General features: G+C 29.5%; 1 non-coding gene across 1 annotated transcript; it reads right to left on the bottom strand.

The window, feature by feature from the left end:
• Positions 1-3484: 3484 nt before the first annotated feature.
• Trnan-guu lies at positions 3485-3558 on the bottom strand. Its single transcript has one exon. It is a non-coding gene; the product is annotated as a tRNA-Asn (tRNA).
• Between the last annotated feature and the right edge of the window lie 2728 nt (positions 3559-6286).

Below are 6286 nucleotides of genomic sequence, written 5' to 3' on the forward strand. Positions count from 1 at the left end.
CGAAAATGGACTAATTTGGTGATTTTATGACCACCTATACCAACATTTTTTTCGTATCATCAATTTTTTTAAGCGTTACAAACTTGGGACTAAACTTAATATACCTTGATATATATTACATATATACATGGTATAAAAATATGTCTGTCATCACAAATCAACACTCTAAAAAATAATTTTAACCATTTTTATCACGCAAGAATATTATTATTTGAAATTGATTGCTGCGAGGCATGCATTTAAAATTACTTATGTTTTATATATGCAAAAAACAAAGCTCATAATATAAAATATTGGCATTTTTAAAACAGAAATCTGAGGTGAATTTCCATTCTGTGAAAATATTTTTTACACATTCTGTGAAAATAGTTTTTATGTTGCAAAAATGCTGTGAACATGATGTTTCATTAAATTTTAAACTTATATAGACGATTAATCTCCCATATACAAATTTTTTAAATCCTAAGCGTAATTTTCTACCATGTTTGCAACATCTTATTCTAGACTTTCATTAAACATCAATTTCCATAATGTTTAGCTACAATAATATCGAGTCTCCCACTTCAACGTTCCTGTTTTTCCTGACTCTAGTATCCAGAGAAAGGTTAAATTATGTCATTTTTAATTTCTAATAGTAAAATATTAACTTTTCTGGTTTTAAACTACATAAAACATAAGAAGTGCCACACAAATTTGCATCCCCTCCCTTACTACAGGAGGAGAAATTTCGGGAAATTGTTTTTTAAAACAGCTCTTTTAGAGCAGGATCGCATTATAATTCCTTATAATTAATTTCGTGTGTTAAAAAAGTCTACATGAGGTTTTTCGTTCAAAAATATAATTCGATAATTTTTTCTATCATGAGGGTTAAAATAGCTGCATTGGAAATTTGAAACTTTATTAAATAAAACATTTAAACCTCACGACCGTATTGGGATTTGTTTCTGCTTCCTATAATAAGAAATATCGAGGTTTTTTGTTTACTTTAAAAAAAAAAGAGGACCTTCATATAACAAACAGCAGCGAAAAATTATTTTTCGAATAACTAACTATAAAAGCAACCAAGATAAAAGCCAACAAAGATTTATTTGTATTTAACTTTGTATCGTCTCTTTTACGATATTCTCGTATTTTGTAAATAAATGCGGACAAAAGCACTGTCGATATTCCCTATTTGGTCAAAATTCAATAGATTATCTTACTGAAAAATTCCATTTCTGGCAGGTGTAAAGGAGATATTATAAGTGAAATGAAGGATGAACAATGAAAATAAAAAATGGTTAGCAATATATTTTTTGAAAGACTACAATCCATACCCTTCATCGCATCGCATGTCTATGTTTTATTTACAATTGTAAACAATTGTATTTAATTACAAAATTCAATTATAATCATTTAGTGAGACGAAAGCATTTCAATGTTTTTATGATGATGATCTGTTATATCAACATACACACATGACTAAATGACTGACTGTTCTATTCTAAGATTATAGACTATAAATAAAAAATATAGATAAAGCCGCACTATACACTATGAGCCCATTCTTCAAAGATCTTCCCATAGATTTTATCCATCTTTATTAAATCCAACATATCAAAAAGATAAACAAACAGCTTTGGTAGCTCGTAATACTAAAATATTTTTTGTTTAAATGTTTGTTTATCGAGACAGTATTTAGTTTTTTTTAAAGCAGAGAACATTCAGTTGTAGAACCTAGTTGATTCAGGTCTGCTTTCTTTAATTTGCCAATCTATGCCAATCATTATTTACTCTCTTCTTTGTAATTGTGTCTTCCATTATATATAAATATTTCTGGCATTTAAAAGGGTGAATGTTTGATGAATATCCAAGATCCTCCAATGACGTTATCTGCGATAAGAACCATGTCAAATTCTCTTCGCCTCGCCGCAAGGATAAGCTTACAAGGTTTCCAAATTGCTCTTTATTATACCAACAAACTCAGCTACTCCCATTTCCCGGCATCACCAAGGTTTAATTATATCCATAGGTTTCCAGATTGCTCTTTTTGTGTACCATCAAACTGTGTCAGCAGTTGCCTGGCTTTTCTGCTATTGTTATAACAGCACTAAATCGCAAATTTAAATATTCTACACCTATAATCCCAAATATATGCATTTGTACAAACGTCCATCGATTCTGATTGGATTCCAAAATGGATTCAGAGATTCTTCTTTCTCTCTCAGATAAATATCCTTTAAACGCCATACTAATGTAGCTTTCTTAGAGACAAATTACTTCTATGATTTTCATACATTGAAATGTCTATATTAATTGTATAATATCTATAGTTCAATATTAAACGACATCAAATATAATCGAATATAAGGTACATACGTTCATACGTTCATACGTTCGTACGTTCATACCACACATGGTATCGTAAAATCGATTTTAAACATTATATACATATTGTAAAACAAACCTATACGTAATATACTTATTACTATGTGTGTATTTATATACAAACACATCAAGTTTAGTTCACTTGATTATATAAAGCGAAAACATTAATGTAATTATTTTGATACATACCAAAAACTATTAATTTTAATTGTACCTAGGTATATATTTTATATACCAAAACTATAAATAATCTTACTATATATAAAATGTATATACATAGGAGATTATAAAATAAATAAAATAAAAAATTTTGAACGGTTTTTTCTTCGCTAATTTATTTCTGTCAAACATAGAATACAACCAAATAAATTTGATTTTCGCATGCAGTAGAGTCGTCATGTAAATGAGTCTAAATTTTAGAGTTATTAAAAAACTGTTTACCAGCTTTTATCATATTCCCCTTTTTACCAGCGCCTTGGTAAGATCTGGTATTACTTACCTATAAATTGAAAAGCTTGGGAGATTTCTTTCAAACATTTTAATTTATTAAAACTTTCAAATAAAAAATACTTTTTAAGAGACAAGCTTTTATTGTATTAAAAAGTAGAAAATAATTTTTTCTATCAGTCACTCATACTCGATTATTTGTAAAAGCTGGAGACGCTCAATTTAAAATGTCAAAAATGAATCAAAGCGTCTCATTCACTCAACATACCTATTTTTTTTTTTGATAATGAGTGCCTCAAGCTTTTACAAATAGTCGAGTATGAGTGACTCAAGAAAAAATTATTTTCTACTTTTAAGTACTATAAAATGCTCGTCCCTTAAAAAATATTTTTTATTGAAAGTTTTAATTTAAGACTAAAAACTTAATATGTATATGTATATATGGTGGAAGCGGTGGGAACATCAGGACGCCACCTTACCAAAACTTGTCATTCAAACTAAGTGTGCATGCAAAATTCAGATCAAATCGGAAAGGGGATCAAATTTGACTTGCAAGATTTGATATCAAACAGGCAACGGAAGTAGTGAAACTAAATAAAAGCTTCTAATAAAAAGAGATTGGGCATACATTTTGCTAAACTCTAAAAACTGTTGCCATAATAAAAAATTCCGCCCCCGGGTGGGCTCGAACCACCAACCTTTCGGTTAACAGCCGAACGCGCTAGCCAATTGCGGCACGGAGGCTACTTGATATAGATCATAAAATTTTACAACACGTCTTGATAAATTAGTGGAATTTGAGAACAATGGAAAGCGTATCAAGAACATGAAATCATTTGAAATTGTAGGCTTTATTATGTTTTACCTTTAATTATTTATACTAAATTGAAGGAAATATTCGACCTTAAAAACGAGATGAATTTTACACACCCAACTTTCGTTTTGTTCGTCGTTACGTTGTCATTACAGTCTTCCTAAAGACTCAAAAAGGCTACAATCTCAAAGATGTCATTAATCATACTCCCATATTCCTAATTAACACCCTGTATAATTTTCTTTTATTATGATTCATGTTTATATTAATAATAATAATATATATTTGTACAATGGCATTGTGCTCATAAATCATTTTCTCATTTATATATGTTATTTATATAGCTCAAAAACGTCGTCTCCTAGCCTACACAGCCAGACCGGAGTAGAAAAGTAAATGATTTTGAAGAAGCTGTAAAAAACACCTTCAATTTTTTCAAATTATGTTTTTACCTTTAACTAAATAAAACAATTAATTATATTTTTCAGCAAATAATTTTATGTTTTAAAATAAAATCTGTAAGTTTTAAATGCAATAAGATAATGTCAGTCTGGGAGTAGAGAATTTTGCAAATGAGTACTGTTCAGAATATGGCGAAACATTTCCATTGCGGGATTTGAAACACTTTTTATCGGATCCAATCTACCAGTGCTTCAATATTGTTCTCATAGCGCTTCCCTTTGACGGGATGAAAGACACGAAAAGTTTATAGACGAGTGAGTGGTAAACATGACTTACTGATTTCAAATACTTCATTGAGGATGTACGAGCGCCAGGGCAATTTTGGATAAAATGATTATTTTTTTATATGAAGTTGGACTAAGTCTAAATTAATTCTGAAGGAATTTTTGTCTACATTCATGAAATTCATCGTCAAAATTCATTATTAAAGTTGAAAATAATGTACGAATTTAAAATACAAGTCGAAACTCACCTGGGCGTTCGTACTACCTTAACAATAATATTGGTTTAAAAACACAATTTGCTTAGAAACACAGTTCATTTTCTTAAGTTAATATTCTTAAATGCTTTTAAAGGTGATAAAACGATCACTTGATAATATCTATAATGAATTTTTTTTATAGCGCTTTCAAAATCACACACTTTACTTCCCCACCCTGTATACTAAATATACTGTATGTCTTGTTTGTATAAATATTGAGAGAAATTACATACCCAAGTTTGAGGGACTCCGTATTCCTTTCTATTCTGTATAGTTATACGTTTTCTTCAATATTTATTATGTAGTCACGTTTTTCCGTCAACGATCCTAATACAGAGTTACATTACGTTCGGTAACATTGTACAGATTGATTCATGCTACGCACGCACTCCTTCTGTATATAACATATAAGTTCGACAAAGATCAGGATATATACCTGCTATATATATAAATGCCTGATGGAAAACATCGTCCCTTGGATTCTGGTTGTTGGTACACGGTGACAGTAATGTTTTTACCCTCTTTTCAAATAATAAATTTGAAAAAAAAAGTTAGTTAGGTAAAATATTTGTTTTGATAGTGTGAGAAGAACTGTGCAATGTTGAGTGATTAATATTAATTTATTATTTATTATAGAAATTATCAGTGTTGGCTTTATCACTTTATATTCTTTCAACACGTCAACACATTTATGCTTCAGTTCTTGAAATGTCTTCTAGATAACACTATATTTGGGTCACGATTATCTTAAACACTATTTTTTGTTTTATAGAGAATTGCAAAATATAAACATACTTCAGGAATTGAGCCTGAATTTTTTAGATTCACGACGAGCGTCTTTATCACTCACTTTCAATGACAAGTTTATTTTTACGTCAACCTTAAGCAAATTTAAACTTATTATTTACTTTTGTACTAAATTTTTGAATATGGTAAAAATCAACAATTTTTAGAAATTTAGTACATATATATTGTTATCCAATAACCTACTGGCCAAACATAAAAGTAGCTAGATTATTTATTTAATTTTTATATCTTTTTTCATTCTGCAAAAATTTATACTAACGGCCCTTAACCACTTATAAAACGTATCACTAGACGTGGTAGGAAGTTATATGAAAAACCTTAATGAGAAAATTTAGAATTTTTACGTTCTGCTGCTGCCTAAAACGAATATACATATCATAAATTGAATAAAAACAAAAAATATATCAATGCAAGTCTTATAAATTAGACTCGACCATTCCGCTTGTATACTTGGCCCTTATTTTATCAATCATTTAATTTTTATCTTTAATTTTTTGGAAAATCAGTGTAGACAGAAAATTTAGCTATCAAAAATCTAAAATCGGTTAAAGATACGACATACAGTTTTCAAAATATTTTGAAATCTGATATCATGCCATCCAATTTTGATAGATGATATGTTTTAAATTTGATAAGTTGTAAGTTGTAAAAAAATGTTTGTTCAAAAGTATAGACAATATATTTTACATAAATGGTAAACTTCGTATATGAATCTTTCACATTCGTGGTTACCACGGCCCCACGTGGTGGTCGCAGCTTAAAACTTCAACAGAGGTAGATTGGAATTTAGGATGGGGAACAGTGCCACCTTGAGCAAGCTTTAATATCGAGTTTTCTACATCACTCCCTTTCATTGATCATTTACAAAAGTCTAAGTTGTGGGCCAAGGTAAAATGAAATCGACCTCA

Source organism: Chrysoperla carnea, chromosome 1, assembly GCF_905475395.1.
Source record: "Chrysoperla carnea chromosome 1, inChrCarn1.1, whole genome shotgun sequence".
Taxonomy (NCBI): Eukaryota; Metazoa; Arthropoda; class Insecta; order Neuroptera; family Chrysopidae; genus Chrysoperla; species Chrysoperla carnea.